This window comes from Carlito syrichta, unplaced genomic scaffold (assembly GCF_000164805.1).
Source record: "Carlito syrichta isolate Samal-C Ts95f unplaced genomic scaffold, Tarsius_syrichta-2.0.1 Scaffold309891, whole genome shotgun sequence".
Lineage (NCBI taxonomy): Eukaryota > Metazoa > Chordata > Mammalia > Primates > Tarsiidae > Carlito > Carlito syrichta.
Window position 1 is genome coordinate 662,744 of NW_007253987.1, and position 19,022 is coordinate 681,765.

A 19,022-nucleotide genomic window follows, 5' to 3' on the forward strand; every position below is an offset into this window, starting at 1 on the left:
CTCATGCTTCTATTAAACTTCCCTACTCTAGTCTAATTAGACTTTCATTATCACCAGTGCAGGGATTAAGGGGAATTGTACCTAAGGAAGTAGTGGGTAGGAGGAATATTGACAGTTGAGGAATAGGTTCTGGGAGAGAGGGACTCCATGATAAGGTTAGAGAGAGGGACTCCATGAAAAGAGAGGACCCACCTGTTGAAGGATCCCTACCTAGACTCCCTGCTAATGATGGAAACCGAGATTATGGTTTTCAGCAGAGACCACCCTACAAGGGGACCAACAGCAACAACCTTTCCAATCTGATCCTGAAAATCAACAAGAACCACCCCTACAAGGAAGCAATGAACATCATCCTCATGGAAGACCTCAGAAACTACCACCACCATCACCCTTCCAGTGGGACAGAACACTGAGAGCTTCCCAAGGCCAGCCACACCAATAATCTAGAATTCAATGGCAGGTATGATTCCAGTTTCTTCTTCATCAAAACCCTAACTGCTACACATCTCATACTTCCTTGTGTCCCCTCATTACCTGAAAACATGTTGAAATCGCATAGCCCTAGGCTCCATTTCTAAAGATTTGTATTCAGATAGTATGGGATAGGGTTGCAAATCTCTGTTTTTAATTCTGACTTTGCAAAATGCTGCATCAAATCTCTATTTTCTTATGTTCATCTGTCATTAGTTGAGTTGGTAATGAGGAAGTACAGGTGCGTTCTTCCTTTGGCACTTTGACTCCTGTTCTCAGACTCAAGAAATTGCCATCTCAGGTTTCTACTTGAGCACTTTTTGCCCAGACTTGCCTTTCACCAGCCTCTGAGGTTCAGAATCTTAGCTAAATGATACTTGAACTTGATGATGCTGAGGGATGTCTAGATTTGAACACACTTTTTAGTTAGTACATATTCAAGGTTAACACACACATACACAACTAACTAAACAGTAAGGTATTAAGCTAAATCTAAATCATATCTTATTCTATTACCCCGCCACCATTGATCTTTGCATACCCTTATAGAAATATTTTATGTATATAAGTATATAATATTTTTTCCTATAAATGATATCATAATTTATATGCAGATATGTACTTTGCTCATTTATAGTAACATATGTCTTAGAAAACTTCCTCATCCACTTATCCAGTTATAAAGATCTTTTTTAATGGTCCTTTTTGATATATTATTTTAGTTTTCTCCTACTGTGTACTATTCTGTTGTGTGGTTGTACCATAATTTCCTTAGCAATCATTATAACTTGACATTTAGACTGGTTTCTGTTTGTGACTATTATACAATATGTTGAAGTGAGTATCTTTGTAAATATAACCTTGAATATGTTCAAGAGCAACCAAGCACAAACATCTTAAAAATAATCATTTTTCCTCATCTGTAAGCCACAAATTGTATAATATTTACTTGCAATATATGTAGAAAGAGTAAACAAAAAGAAATTTGGAAGAAAAGCAGGAAGAGGGTAGGCAGACATGGAGATAAGGTGGGCTTTCATCTACTTCACTGCAGTAAAGTCAGAAAGGCATAAAGCTTTTTTCTTTCATTTCAAATATTGTCGATAAACTTCCTTGTTTCTCTTTTATTTTGCTTGCTTTTAGGAAGTGAATATGAAGATAACTGCATTCCAAATGATCTTTGGCAGAGACTACCCCCACAGGGAGGCCAATGAAATCATAACTCTGAGTTCAATAAATCAATACAACAATAAGCATACAATTTCTGATTACTCTCTTTCTTTCTGATTGTAAGTCCAAAATTTGAGAACCATGAACACAATCTAAGAAATCCAGGAGCCCTTCTCATTGATGCTTTCAGCAAGCTTTTGTCTTTCTTTATCCTAATCAAGCTAATGGACAAGGTAAAGAGTTCCATTTTTCTTACCCACTTCTGGATTATATAGCACCAATCCAAAATTTTTTTTAAAAATTATTTTCATACAAGAAACACTTAGAAAAATATTAAAAGTAGAGAAAAGGTAAAAGAAAGAATGACAATGCCCTTCATAAGAATGCAGGAAAAAGTTTGAAAATACATTAATCAACCCAAAAATCAAAAGAAAGACAACAAATAAATAAATAAACAGCAGCAGCAGCAACAAACTCTATAAGAACATCATGACAGGGATAAACTCTCACATCCCAATAATTAGCCTGAATTTGAATGGATTAAATGCCCCACTGAAAAGACATAGAATGGCAAAATGGATAAAATATCATAAGGTTACAATATATTGTCTCCAAGAGACTCATCTCACCAGAAAGAACACTCACAGACACAAAGTAAGAGTATGGGAAACAAAATTTCAGGCGAATGAAACATGAAAAAAAGCAGGAGTTGTGATCTTAATATCAGGCAAAATACCCTTTAAGCTATCAAAAACTTAAAAACATATGGAAGGTCACTACATAATGACAAAAGGTTCAATCCATCAATAAAAAATATCCATCCTAAACATATATGCACCAACATAGGAGCACCAACTTTCATAAAGCAGCTTCTAGGTAAACTAAAAAAAGACATTGACTGTAACACTATCAAAGCTGGGGACTTAAACACCCCACTAACAACCCTAGACAGATAATCAAGACAAACAGTCAACAAGGAGATCTGGAACCTCAAGGTGATGTTTGTCCAAATTGACTTAATTGATATCTACAGAACATTCCACCCAACAACCATTTAATATACATTCTACTCACTACCACATGGAAAATACTCTATATTGAGCACATCCTTGCCCATAAATCAAGCATAAACAAATTCCATAAGATTGGAATTCTGCCATGTACCTTCTCAGACCACAGTGGGATAAAAATTAATATCAACACCAACGAAATTCCCCCTAAACCCACAAAGACATGGACACTAAACACTATGATGCGTAAACAACTCCTGGGTCAACACAGAAATCAAAATAGCAATTAAAAGATAAAGAAGCAATTAAAAGATACCTAGAAACAAATGAAAATGAAGAAACATCTTACCAATATCTTGGGGTTGCCATGAAAGCACTAATAAGAGGGAAATTCATATCACTATGAACACACATGAAGAAAATGGAAAGACCACAAGTTAACAGCTTAACAAATCACCTAGAGAGGCTGGAAAAGTAAGATCATCAAAATTCTAACTTCAGCAGAAGATGCCAGATCACCAAAATAAAAGTCCAAATTCCAAACATAAAAGACAAAAATATAATACAAAAAAAAATCAATGAAACCAAAGCCGTTTTTTTGAAAGTATAAATAAGATTGATGAACCCCTAGCTAAACTGACCAAGAAGAGAAAAAAGCCCAAATAAACATAACCAGATGCAAAAGATGAAGACACAACTGAACCTGAAAAACAACAGAAGATTATCAGAGATAACTATGTACACCTGTATGAAAACAAACTAGAACACATAAATGAAATGGAGGACTTTCTTACATCACACAACCTCAAGAGGTTGGAACAAGAAGAAACTGAGACCCTAAATAGACCAATAATAACCCAGGAAATCAACTATGTCATAAGAAAACAACATACAATAAAAAGCCCTGGACCAGATGGTTTTCCAGCAGAATTCTACAAAACATACAAGGAGGAGCTGATACCAATCCTACTGAAAGTAGTCCAGGCAGTTAAGAAAGATAGAACTCTCCCCAAATCATTTTATGAAGCTAACATCACATTTATACTCAAACCTGGTAAAGAGCCAACAAAGAAAAAGAACTACAGACCAATCTCCTTGATGAACAAGATTATAGCAAACCAGATCCAACAATACATCTCAAAAATCATTCACCATGACCAAGTAGGCCTCATCCCAAGGATACAGGACTGGTTCAACATCTGCAAGACCATAGATGTAACTAAATACATCAACAGTGTAAAGACAAAAACCACATGATTATATCATTAGACATGGAAAAAGTTTTTGATAAAATCCAGTACCCCTTTTTGATAAAAACCCTCAAACATCTAAGCATAGAAGGAACATACCTCAAAACAGTAATAGCCATCTTTGAGAAACCCACAGCCAACATACTGCTAAACAGACAGAAATGGAACCATTTCCCCTGAAAACCAGAACAAGACAAGGATGTCCACTCTCACCCCTCCTGTTCAAGTATTGGGAGTTCTAGCTAGAATAATCAGAGAAGAGAAGGAAATCAGGGGTATCCAAATAGGAAAAGAGAAAGCTAAGTCATCCCTCTTTGCAGATGACATGACTCTATACCTTGAAAACCCAAAAGACTGTCAAAAACTTCCTTGCACTGATAAAGGACTTTGGCAAAGTCTCAGGGTATAAAATAAATGTGCAAATGTCAGTTGCATTCCCATACACCAACAATAAACAAATAGAAACCCAAGTTAAAAACACAATCCCACTCACAGTAACCACAAAAAAAAAAAAAAAAAAAAGAAAGAAATACCTTGGCATCCTCCTAACCAGAGAAGTAAAAGATCTTTACAACGAAAGCTACAAAACACTGCTCAAAGAAATCAAAGATGACACAGACAAATGGAAAAATATTCCATGCTCAAGGACTGGAAGAATCAACATTGTTAAAACATCCATCCTACCCAAGTCAATCTACAGATTTAACACAATACCCATTCAATTACCAGCAGCATGAATAGCTAAAACAATTTTCTGCAAAAACAAAACAAAACAAAAACAAAGTGGGAGGCATCTCGCTCCCAGACTTTAAGCTTTATTATAAAGCTACAATAATCAAAGCAACCTGGTATTGGTGCAAGAACAGGCATATAGAACAATAGAACAAGATAGAGATTCCAGAATCAAAACCTCAATTTCTCAACCAACTCATCTTCAACAAAACCTCCACCAACAACCATGGAGGAGAGGAGAACCTAATTAGCAAATGGTGCTGGGAAAACTGATCACATGCAGAAGATTGAAACAGGATCCTACCTATCACCATACACAAAAAAATCAACTCTAAATGAATCATAGTTGATTTTTTAAATGTAAAACCTCAAGTATAAGAACCATAGAACATGCAGCAGATACCCTTAAGGAAAGTGGAACTGGCAACTTCCTGATCAAAACCCCAAGTGCCCATGCCATAAGAGATAAGATAGACATGTGGGACCTCATCAAACTGACAAGCTTCTGCAAAACCAAAGAAACCATCGAGAGAGCGGGGAGACAGCCCACAGTCTGGGGAAAAAAAATTGCCAACTGCATACCTGACAAAGGCCTAACTAACATCTAGGATCTACAAAGAACTCAAAAGCGCTGAAAAGAAAAATAAACAGTCCCATTACAAAGTGGGTAAAAGATATTAACTGACACTTCTCAAAAGAAGACATGCGAGCAGCCAACAGATACATGAAAAAATACTCAGCCTCACTAGTCATGAAAGAAATGGAATTAAAACCACACTGAGATACCACCTAACTCCAGTCAGGATGGCCATCATCAATAACTCAAAAAACAACAGATACAGGAGAAGATGCAGCAAAAAGGGAACAATTTTACACTGTTGGTGGGAGTGTAAACTAGTACAGCCTCTGTGGAAAACAGTGTGGTGATTCCTAAAAGATCTAAAAATTGACCTTCCATAGGACCCCGCAAACCCCCCTGGGAATATACCCAGAGGAACTCAAATAACTCTATGAAGAAAAGTTTATTGCCGCATTATTTGCAATAGCAAAAACATGGAACCAACCATGCTACCCATCAAGAGAGGACTGAATTTTTTTAATGTGGTACATATACACAATGGAATATTATGCAGCCATAATGAAGCACAAAATTATGAACTTCACTGCAACTTGGATGGACTTAAAGGCTGTAATACTGAGTGATCATGTTAGTATCTAAAAACCTTAGTATCACATGCTCTACTCCTAAGCGGACCTTGAACAACTATCATAATACTAAAAGAAAGGGATTGGCAGTTGAGAGAAACTGCCAGGAGAGGAGGGGCACACTTCATCAACAACTGTACCTGCATAATGAACATTTGTGTATCTAACCCTGAATCGTACCCCACATGTTTAAATAAAAATGTTTTTAAAACTTATTTTCAAAGCTTTTACTGATATACTTGTAATTTTAAGGAAGCGAGGAATACATAACAAATGAGAGAAAGTTGCAGAGACTGAAAAAACCCTTAAATTTTTAAGGTAATGAATGATCTTGAATTCTAGAGAAATAAATGTGGTTGTATGCTTAAAACTAACATTCCAAGAAGAACTAGAATGTGGTTCTGTCTATAATCAATGTACTCTTTTCTCCCTGTTTTTTAATTACTGTTCTCTGCCTCCCTATGTTTCTGACCAATATTTACCAAAATTGGAGTGTATTCTGTAAAGAAGTCAGTACAATGTATTTTAAGAAGCTAAGAACTTGTGGTAAATCTTTTTTGTGATTATAAATATTTCAGAAAAATAAGCATTATTCCAAGATAATGCAAATTACCAAATTTAACTCAAGAAACCAAGGAAAAGTTGAATAGAAAATAACACCAAGGGAATAAAAGAAGGTGACAGGAAACTGTCTGTAACCACCTCTCACTATCATGTTTAAATTTTAATACTTAATTTTTGTATCATTAAAGAACAAGTGATTTTAACATTTTAAAAGTTTTCTAACATATGGGAAATGATAACAAGTTTCTGAATCTGCTGTAAAGTTCATTAAAATATAGAGGGTATCAAAGATATTTCATTAGGAAAAATATGAACTAATACATAAACAGGTTAATACTGTGCTAAAAATAAGATAACATGTTAAAAGAGGATAGCAGGGACAGTTCATTATTAAAAATTGGCCACACCTTCCTGATTACTTCAAATGGTTTAGTGAGAAATGACAGTGACCAACTCAAATGCAGTTTGATCCTTACTGTCTGGCTTCTCTCATATTATGCTAGGTGAAGCCACCAAGTCCCTAACACTTACCTTGATACTAAATCCCATCTGATATTTGCCTAATTAAAAATGTTACTTCTGAGATTATGACCATTACCTTTCCTGAATTTTATTTATGTGTTTGTGTGTGTTTTTAAATGAGATCTACCTAGTCAACAAAAACCTACTGAAATACCTTCCCTTTTTTCTATGATTTCCCTATACGGTTAATGCTTCTTCACTACCACACTATTTGTTGCCTTTATATCAAAAGCAAAGGAAACCATTGAGAGAGCAGGGAGACAGCCCACAGACTGGGAAAAAAATATTTTGCCAACTGTATATCTGACAAAGGTCTAACATCTAGGATCTACAAGGAACTCAAACATGCCGAAAAGAAATAAAAAAACAAACAGCCCCATTACAAAGTTATTACTTCCCCAAACCAAACTCCAGTTTTCCCTCAACACACTCCATGGTAGGCATTTCTACTCATCATTCCATTTCTGTCAAGGTCATCTATGACCTCCGTTCTATGAAGTTCAGGAGTCAGTTCTCAGTACTGCATCGCACTTGTCTTCTCAGCAATTTGACACCATTGATCTCTCCCTTCCTTTAGGAACACTCTATGAACACCTTCAGGCACCTCCCACACCCTCCTAAGGCCACAACTTATTTCTCCCAAAACTATTCTCTGTCACAATAAATTACATTTACAGTCTTCTACTTGAATCTTTTAGCCTCACACTTTACGTTACATCCGGTGCAACAGCAAAACTCTATTGTCTGATGCTCTACCTTCTAAAACGATCTCAATGCAACCATTTCTCACCACTTGTGTACTATCAGCTGGTCTTAGCAAGCCTATTTTAGCTTATTCCAAGCCGCGATTCTAATCTTGCCCTGACCCTCATTCTCCACAATAAACAATTTAAGATCATACTACTGTTTTATTCAAAACTTTTCAGTGGATTACTCTGTTTAATAGGAACAAAATTGCCAGGCTCGGTGGCTCAGCCTGTAATCCCGCGCCTTTGGGAGACTGAAGTGAGTGGATTGCCTGAGCCCGTGGGTTCGAGACCCACCTGGGCAGGCGAGACCTCATCTCTACAATAAATTGAAAAAAAAAATCAGCTGGGCGTGGTAGCGCCCGCCTGTAGTTCCAGCTCCTTGGAAGGCTGAGGCGGAAGGATCGCCGGAGCCCAGCAGGTCGAGGCTGCAGTGGCCGGGAGTGGCCACTGCACTCCAGTCTGGGAGACAGTGAGACTCCAACTCAAAAAAAAAGAACAAAATTCAAATTTTTTTACCATAGCCGTGCCATGTCCAATGGACCCCCAATCTATCTCTGAACATATGGACTTCTCTATACTCAATTAATTCTGCTCTAACCACACGTCCCGTCTTAACATCTTTCCAATATAACAAATGTGTTCCTGTCTTTATCAAGAGTTCATTATCACTTTAAAAAATCTATACTGTGAAGTCTTTTTTTGAATACACAAAACACTCTATCATTTTAACGTGCTTTATTTTTATGTCAGATAGTTGTCATTAAGAGATAACCAGCATACAAGATCTCACCTCTTGACCATCTTGTGTATTCCCCACCACAATATATCAGAATTGGTCTGTGTGACCAGTGGAATGTACCAAAAAGAGTGATATGTTTCTTCTGAGATTATAGATAAATGAAAATGTGGTTTCACTTTTTGTTCTTCAATTTCTCTGTCTCTTTTTCTGTGTCTCTGTCTCATTTGTTTGGGGAAAAGTCAGCTGTTACGTTAGTTGGGTCTATGCAGGTGTTGTCCATTCTAAAAGATTCTCTGAGACTCTTGCTCATTTGGCTTCATAGTGGGGTAAGCACCTGGAAGGGAGGAAAAGTAAGTTTCCCACCTCTAATTCTCCATCCCCTCCTGACCTCTGTAACTACCTTATTCATCCCAGATTTTTTCTAACATAGACGCAGGTGGAGTGAGTGATAGGGTTGGTCTTTCCCTCCTAGTAAGCTCTGCTAGGACATGCGGTGTCCTGCTCCAGGTACTAAAGTCTTTTGTGTAGCATTTTTGTTTTAATTTTTAGAATGAGGAGTTATTTTTGCCTTCTGTTCCTCATTGTATCCTATAGTCAGTAAAGTCAACTGTCCTTTTTACCTGAAGTCACCTGTTAATTATATTTACATTTTCTTCCCTGCAAACCCCTTTTTTCTATAGAGTAAAAAAATTACGTCTTTTTCTTCATTTATGTGTTTTTCATTTAAAGCATTAAGTCTTTCTGCAATTTCCAGTGACTGGGAAAATCCCTCTCAATCTCCTTGTTCTCACAACTGTTGGATAATTTGCTTTTATCTGAGAAATTCCCTTTCCTCCCTCATAAATAGGATATTTGTTATGAGTTCTTGCCTTCCTTTTTCTTGTGTTTTAGTATCTTTTGGATAAAGCATATTCTACCTTAGCTTCTTGCAAATGACTGCATAAAAAATATAATATGTAAAGTTTTTTCACATCTGTGAATGATTTTAGTCTAGCCTCACATTTGATTGATAATCTGAAAGATAATCAAAGCTAGTTTGAAAAGTATTTTTTCCCAGATTCATCACAATACTTTCCTACTTCTATCTGTCTATTGTCCCACTATTATTCTTATTTTCATTCATATCACTAGAAACATCAGGATCTTCTTTTGCTGTAAGATTAAATTAGATATATTGTTTATATGGGTCTTTTTTCCATTATGGGCTGGGCACTAAATATATGAAGAGAGGCCTCTATCCTGGACTCTGCACCTTAGACAGGGCTTCTCATAAACACCGTAGCAAAGTCATGGTTTATTATTTTTATTCTCGCTAACACATATTTTTATACTGCAGCAAAAGCAAAATCAAGAATTATAAGAGCAGGGACCAGGCTGAAGAAAATCCTAAAAAACTGAGGATGCAGGTTTGAAAAGTTGAAAAGAGAATAAATTCATAGCTTCTGCTCTGTGGCACTCGTGAAAAACATACAGGCTTTGCTAAAGCTAGTCAGCTCAAATAGAGCAAAGAGCACCACTAGGAAGACAGGTTCAAACACTTTTTCCCATGACTGCACTTCCGACTGTTCTGTGCTCAGTGGTGTAATTTGGAAAGCATTTATAACTTTCTGGAAATCTTTTTTTTTTTTTAAATTTTTTAATTTTAAAATTGTGGGGTACAATTCAGGGTTAGGTATATAAATATCCACTGTGCAGATACCTTTGTTGATGAGGTGTGTCCCGCCTTCTCCAGGCTGTTTCTCACTACTGTCAATCCCACCTCCCCAAGCCCCCACACCCCAGAGTTTCCCACTACTGTCATTTGAAACCTTATATTAGAAGAGAGATATGAAGAAATACACTTTGCCTGGCAAGCTTTTAAAAGAATTTGTGGCTGAGGTGAGTGGATTGCCTGAGCCCGCGGGTTCGAGACCAGCCTGGGCAACTTGGCGAGACCTCATCTCTACAATAAATAAACAAAATCAGCCGGGCGTGGTAGCACACATCTGCAGTTCCGGCTACTCTGAAGGCTGAGGCGGAAGGATCGCCAGAGCCCAGCAGGTCGAGTCCCACAAGCCATTGCACTCCAGTCTGGGTGACAGAGTGAGACACCGATTCAAAAAAATAAATAAATAAAAATAAAAATAAAAATAAAAGAGTTTGGCCAGGTCAGTTGGGTCCCAACCCAGCTTCCAACCTGCTATTCCAACAGCCCTGTCCTCTCTCCCTCCTCCCACCTCTCACCTTGGAGGGTCAGGGTTGGTTCAGAGAAACACATGCCTCTTTAGTCTCTAGGCCAGGCAGGTCAAAAGGGCAATCTCCAAAAGATAGGCTGCACAACCTAGATGGAAGCTTGACCTTGGGCCTAGCTTGGCTTATAACTTGTGAATATCCAGAACTACAATATGTGGATCTTCATGTGTATATCTACTCTGGATCTTGCAACTCTTAAGTTTGGGTTCATGGATATTCATTGAGTCCCTTTAATATGGAGAATTATCCTTAAGTTCTGAGAAATGTATAGTAGTATTTTATTGAAATTTATTTCCCAGTATATTATTTGCTTTCTTTGAAATTCATGTTGGTTGAATTGTTCTATTTTCTTCATACTATAGATAATGTCCTTGACTTTTGCTTTTAAGAATGGTTTTAAATTTTATGTTTTTTGAAGTTATTGTCAATTGAATTTACCATTGCCACATTATTTTGTGTTTTCTAGCCAATCCTTTTTATTAAAGTTGCAGTATCTATTCTTATGTCTCAGAATATATTAAATATATCCTTGTAAACATTTCTTTTGCTCCTTGTCTTGTCTTTGTTCCTTCAGAATTTCCTTTTCTGTCTCTTTGAGTCTTATTTAGTGTTTTATTTAATTGTTTGATATACTTTGATTTCTTTAATTACATTAATACTTAATTACATTAATACTTAATACTTAATGTTTACATTAAGTATTAATGTAATTAATACTTTACATTAATTACATTAATACTTAATGTTTCTCCTAAGATAATCAGAAATATCTATGTGCATTGCAAGTGCTATGGAAAATCATGTGCCTCACAGTGGGGGGAATGGATATCCTGGTAGCTATTTTCTGCAGACCTTCCATATGTTGTCTCTGAAAACAGCGCTGGCTCTTCAGAAAAATCCTCCAGTCTTCTGACTTGCAAGCATTATTCTCACTGCTGACATGTAGGAGCTGATCCGGTTTAGGTTAAGGGTTTAATTTTACTAGAGAAAGTCAGGCTTTGTATGTGATTGATTCCCTGTAAGTAGCAGAGCTGGAATGAGAATCCATAGTTTTCTTTCCCAAGCCTGCTTACCGCTCCCAAAAATTGACTGCCTCAACTACAAATAAAGTACAACCTCAAAGTAATTTTAGTTATTTTAGTTTTGTTATTACACTATTTTAAATGTCATATCCTATGTCTAAAACCTAATTCCTATAATTTGTGAATATAAAAATACCTGACAGGGGGAATTAAATTTGCTATCAGTTAACTTTAAAATAAAGACATTATCCTGGATGATTCCGTTGGGACAATTTTTAATCATGAGTATGGGCCACTGAATATGACAGAGATAGGAAGAAACATTGCTGTCTGAACGTCATAATATGAGAAACATCAGCCATTGTTGGCTTTGAAGATATAAGTGCCACAAGCCAAAAAGTATTGGTGACCTCTACACATGGGAGAAGTTAAAAAAACTGATTTTTGTTTAGAGTGTTTAGAAGAGAACATATCCCTGTTCACACCTTGCTATTAGGTCAGAGAGGTCTATTTTCCCACCTGTAAACTACAGAACTGCAAGATATAGATTTGTGCTGTTTTAAATTTCTAAATTTGGTGTTAATTTGCCACAACAATAATAGAACATACCACAATATACATATATTCATGCAGTGGGTTCCTGTGGTGCCGGTTAAGATTTGGAATCAGGTTATAAAAAGCTACCAGAAAGGAATACAATTATTATTGATACTAACACAAGGAAACTAAGTAATCTGTTCTCTGGTAAAATAAAACCCCAAATTTAATGCAGTTCAAGTGGATATTTATTGACCCCATACTAAATGAGATATGGTCAAACAATGTCCCTCTCCCATTGTGCACAGGTCACTTTACCCTAGTCTGTCTCCTTAGCTAAGAATGACATCTTATAAATCACAGGTTTTCTACAGTTATGCAGGGTTCTATAGTATAACAGTAGACAGGTTCTAAAGCTCAGAATATATCCTAGAAAGTGATTGGTATCAATGTGATGGACACAACTAATAAAGCAGTTGTTTCCTTTTTGTAGGAAAAAAAAGAAAAGAGAGAGAAAGATGGGGATAACTAGAGAAGAAGAGAATTATTGTGCCAAAGATCAGCCTTATCTAGTTTCCACTGTGACCTCTGGCATGTGACTTAATTTCTTTAGGTAAAATTCCTTATCTTTCCACCATCTCATTGTACCTACTAGCATGTATATGCTCTATCCAGTGATTATTTTTACTACATGAAAACTGTACATTAGTGCCGGAGTCCAGCTCCAGGAGAAAGTCGGGGCCTGAATGGGGAGAATCAGGAACGGCAAAGAAGAACAACAGGAATCACCTGTCGGGGTAGTGTTCAAGACTCTGCCAATTTTTATTCAATTCTTACAAGCTTATATAGTTTTTTTACTGACCCCCCCTAGCCACAAAATGTATCCCATGTTACACATTCAATGTTTACATCATGTTTTTTCTTTTGTTTATGGGGAAGTTGACCTTTACAAATTTCATTTTGTTCCTTCCTGCTACCGGTGATTTTTTTAGGAACAAAACACTGGCTGCCAAGAATTTTTCAGCCACAACCTGTGACCTCTAGGCCAACTGTATCTGTTTCGTTTGCTATTCTTTTTCTTTTCCTTTACTAACCTATTTTCTTAATTCTACCCTTATATATACTTTTAGCAGCAATATATTGACTTGTTTGTTCTTTTATATAACCACCCTTATCTTACCCACTATGAATTCTTAATACTCTATATTAATTAATTAAAAATTTAACTTTCTTAATTCTAATTGCCTTATCTATATTACTTGCTATTTTCTTATCACCTATTTTACATTTTATATTTCTAAACAAAACTTAAGTCTAAATCTACACTTATATGAAATTAATCTTACTTCTAATCCTAAATGTATTTAATTTTAAACCTACATTAAGTGTGTATAATTTTAAGCTTACCTTAAAACTTAATTATTTCCTATTCCTTTTATTACTTATATTTAACTAATACCTATATCTATAACAAACACTTATCTTTTAATTATAACTGTTATTTATTTAATTCTAATCCTTACTTTAATCTTAACCCTCTTTCTAATTAAACTATAATGTTTCCTGAATCAAAAGGCATGTCTGTGGCTTGTTTTTCCTGAAAACACCTGTTTTTGGAGACACTCTGTCTCAGTTTCTCACTTCCTCATCAATCACAACTGTCAATGTTGTTACTTATAAAGGGTATGAGGAAGTACTTGCTTTTCCTTTTTTAGCTAAAAGTTGCAAAATTTGCATTCCCTTGTGCCTTCAGGGGAAAATTTTTGCTGTTGAGCCCTTTTTACGTTTCTATATATAGGTTTACTGCTAATTCCACATCCTTGCACATTCTAGCTAATTGTTTTAATTATCAAGGGAAGCGTTTTTCAAGCCTAAGCCCGCATTCCTTTAAGGCCCAAAGGAGTCCTTCAATAGGATCCATGGGGCTCTGCCTCCAGCATGGCCGCTTCCCACTGGGGCTCTGCTCCCAGCCAGCGTTTTTCCCATTTTTGGGTAACCTCCATTTTGCCTCTTTAGGGGTTGCGGCTTCTGGCACATTAGGACTTTCCAAAAAAGTTAAGAGTGAAGTGAAGGTTTAAAACTGCATCTCCTGTTCAGAGCCCCTAGAGTTTTTAACTGAATTGTATGTTCTACATGTCGGGATATCCAATGATTTTTCTTCAGGTTGTCCCTTAGATAAGATTCATGAACTTGACCAGATGCCACATTCTACAGAGATAGAAAGAAGGAAACCATGAAAACTGAAGGTAGATTCCTTGTTTATCCCATATTTTACATGGTAACTAAAATTCAGTCAATTGGATTTGGAAGATAAACCTCAGAGGAAAAAACGGGTTGTCTCTAACCTCAATATTAGATTCTACAGTGAATGCAGGGCCTGAAAAGTGTTAGGTTTGAAATTGTACATCAGTGAAATCCCATCACTGACTATGGCTCAATTCTTAATAAGATGTCAGTGGCAAGAAAAAACTTAACATGCACTGATATATGCTCAGTCTGTTGCTTCCCATGAAGCAATGAGCATATATCATATATGCAATTACATAACAAAATAGTTTTCATGCATATCCAGTATCACAATGTATCTAGTGTTCTGTTATCAGCTTCCACTAGTGGTTATAAATGTAGAATTCCTCTGAGTCTGTGGAACAAAAACATTCCTACTCATAACTGACAAAGAACTCTGTCTGGACTAAAGCACTATCAGTAGAAATGAAATGCAAATTACTCCAAAGAAGGATATTTTATTTGTTTGTCTTTACTCAGAAGTTACTAAAAGTCACCCATGAACAGGAAAATCTTCATTTGATAGTTCCATATTATCTTCTCTCTCCAAAAGTGGATTCACTAAGTGTGCATTATGCTTGAGAGAGAAGGGTATAAAATGAAGACAGAGTACTAGAGATCCACTTAACCCTGTCTTAGAATTTCTCTGAGGAAAAGGAAATCACTCAGTGACCAACAATAAAGAAAATAATATAAAGATCTTAGATGTTACCTGGCATTTCAGTCATAGGCTTATCACAATAACTGCCTTGAAATCTACCATAAACAAGGGAGTACTTTTTTTGTTGTTTAGTAAATCAACGCCCCAGAAAATAATACCTCCTATTACAAATCAAAGAAATTCAGTTTGCTAATAATTGTCACAATCAGAAACAGTGTGATGATAGTCAGAGACAGAAGGGGCTTGTGCATGAGGGATTCCAAAGTTTTAGCTTTATTAGCTTCATATGCTATTTAAATGTTACTAAATGAAACATATTCACCTTGGTAGGATTATAATTTAAAAGAGTTTGCATCTGTTCTACAAATCTGTAAAATTCCATGTTTGAAATCATCAAAGAAATCTAGAGCCTAACTGAATTTTTTTTGGAAAACAGATAATGTCCCTGAAAATGTAAGATAAATACATTTTCTATGTATAAGTCTATGTATTGACTTGTGTTTCTGTCTATGTCTGTTCCTCAAAAAAAATCAAAGATTTTTCTACCATACTAAGAGGTTTATTTGAAATGTTCATCAAACAAGGAACTGGTGAGCTTGAAACTATGGTCATTTGTTAAAGAAAATTATATTTGTTAGACTATTTGAGTAGAAGACAGCATTTGACAAGCTTATTGCTAGGGTTGTAAAAAATAGGTTGAATTTACTTATGAAGCTTGTGAAAAATAAACAACTGATTTTAATTCATGGTCATGTTATATTTAATAAAGTTGGTAAAAACAAAAGAGACTAGGTACTCCCAGAAATTTCTAAAAAAAGAAAAAAAAAACTTACATGAGGAATCTTCATCAAAGAGTACCTTGTTATTTGAGCACCTTGTTATTTGAGCACCTACAGTGTGTCAGTCACTGTGCTGCACCCTGTGGACACAGCAGAACCAAAGAGAGACATGGTGAGTGTGCTGAATAAATACTTTTACAGATTCTGCACTATTAAGCCCTATAGGTGTGTGCATGCCCCACAATGAAACTTGACAATAGGTTTAGATCCTCTGTTACCAACTCCCAGGTTTGCCACCTGAAGGCTTTGAGATGGCCCTAACCTGTCCAACATAGCCAGTCTAATACACATTATAACAAGGCCTTTAGACAGGACCAGACTATTTAGAGTCATTGTGTCTAAGTGCTTAAGAACATTATAGGGGATTATAGTGTTTTCCCTATCCTGTCCAGGTCTGCTGTCACCTGTACATTTTTTCTGTAGGTCTGAGGACAAGCCCGCCCCCAGCCTATTGCCAACACAACTGCTGGCATCTACCTGCATGTATCACCTGTTCTGAGAACTGGCTCACCCAGTCCACTGCCCCCACCAGTAATACTAGCACATTTTACCTGGGAGCCTGAAGGTTACCCTAATGCTGCTATTTCTGTAGTACATGCCAAACACATTGCCTAGAGCCCCAAGACTTGCCAGCCACCTGATCCATCACTGCAACTTCCCACAACCAAGCATACTCTCTGGAGGGATGAGTATTAACTCTCTGGACTCACTAAGATTGGTTATAATTTACATTTCCTGGGGGGGAGGCACAAGAACAGGCATGCTTGGTCCACCACTGCTACTTTTAGTAATGAAAGACTGGCTGACCCAGCCTCCCCATTTCTATCATAATCTCACAAAAATCTCTGCTAACCACTGGATCCCTAGCTACTGAGGACAGCTTATGAGATCTAATGTGAGAGACAGATTGCTATACACTTTTGCTGATTACAGCAGAAGGCATCATATGGAGACATTAGTGCATGCATCCAGAAACAAAGCTAAGGAGCCCTATGCAACCAACATTACAGATGTATCTATAGTAAAACATCTTCCCCAATGAACACCAATCCAAAAAACTGGAAGTTGAGACTATTATACACCAAATGTGCAGACATCAATGATGGAATACAAAATACATGAAAAAAAAATGAAAAAATGACACTCCCAAAAGAAATACAGTAATTCTTCCTCAAGAAATTCTAACAAAAAATAAATTTATGAAATGTTTGAGAAAGAATTCAAAATAATGATATTAAAGAAGCTTAATGAAATGCAATGATACACAGATAATCAACACAAAGAAATCACAAAAAAATTAAGAATGTGAGTGAAAAATTAACCAAAGAGATAGATATCATATGAAAGAACCCCAAATAAACTCTGGTAGTAAAAAATTCAATACACAAAATAAAGAATATAAATTTTAAAAAGTTAACAATAGACTAAGGAAAGTAAAATAAAGGATTTCAGAACTTGAGGACAGGTCTTTTGAAATAACCCATTAAAACATAAAGTAAGTAAGAAAGAATTAAGAAAGTCAGTACAATATAGGGGGCACCATAAAGTGACCAAGTGCGTAATTATTGAGTATTCCCAGAGGAAGACCACAGAAATTATCTTTAACAAAATAATAAAAACTTCTCAAGTCTAGTAAGAAATTAAAACATCCAAATACAGGAGCTCAAAAATAAAAATATAAGGGCACAAAAAAGATTTCCAAATCAATACAAATGTCTTCTCCAAACCAATATATGGTCAAACTGTCAGAAGCCCAATACAAAGAAAGCAATCTATAAACAGTAAAAGAAAAGCGTGAAATCTCACATAATGAAGCTCCCACAGCTTAAAAGTGGATTTTCTGCAGAAACCTTACAGGGCAGGAAGGAAGGAAATTATATATTCAAAATGTTTAAAGAACAAAAAAACCCTACAATACAGAAGTCCTATCTACAACAAAGTTATCCTTCAAAAATAAACATAACATCTTTTCCAGAAAAGCAGTGAACTGTACAAGAAATACTTAAGGGTGTCTTACATCTTCAAGCAAAAGAACAATATCTACCATCATGAAAAGAGAGAACGAAGAATTCACTGGTAGAGCAAACACAGAAATAGAGAAGAAAAAGGACTCAAACTTATCACTACAATAAACTAAAAAATCACACTGATAAACAACAAGAGACACAGAAGGGCCCAAAGCATGTACAAAACAATAAAAAACTATTGATAAAATGACAAAATAACAAAACTATTAATAAAATTTCTTACATATCAGTAATAACCCAGTAGTAATAAGAACTTAACCACTCAAAATATATAGACTTGCTGAATGGATTTAAAAAGTGACCCACCTATATGTGCCCTACAAGAAAGTCACTTCACTTGCAGGATCACATAAAGACTGAAAGTAAAGGAATAGAAGAAAATATTTCAAGCAAAAGGAGCAAGTAGTGAGCAGGAGTAGGTTGCTTATATTAGGTAAAACAGTCTTTAGTTCAAAAGCAGTAAAAAGAGACTAGGAAGGTCGGTATATAGGGATAAACTGATCAGCAAGTGGATATAATCACACAAAATATATATGCACCCAACACCAGATCATCTAGATATTTAAGGCAAATATTATATCTAATGTAAGAGATGGACTCTAATACAATAATAGTTGGAGACTTTAATGTGAGTTTCTGTCTATGTCTTTTCACTAAAAGGGACAAAGGATTTTCTACTATATGAAGGGTTTACCTTAGACAGTCATCAGATAGTGAACTGGTATACTTGATTATTTTCATTTGTTATGAAAAACTATATTTGTTGGATTATTTGAGTAGAAACATGTTCTACTTGGGAGCCTGAAGTTTGTCTCACTGCTTCTATTGCCATTACCCATATAAGACACAGAAAAGAATAAAGCATCCACAAAACAATTAACAAAATGACCGGAATAAGTCCTTATATAAATAAAAATTTTGATTGTGAATGGAAAAATTCTCCACTCAAAAGACTGGTTGGGTATAAAAAGTAACCCAACTATATGCTGCCTACAAGAAACTCAC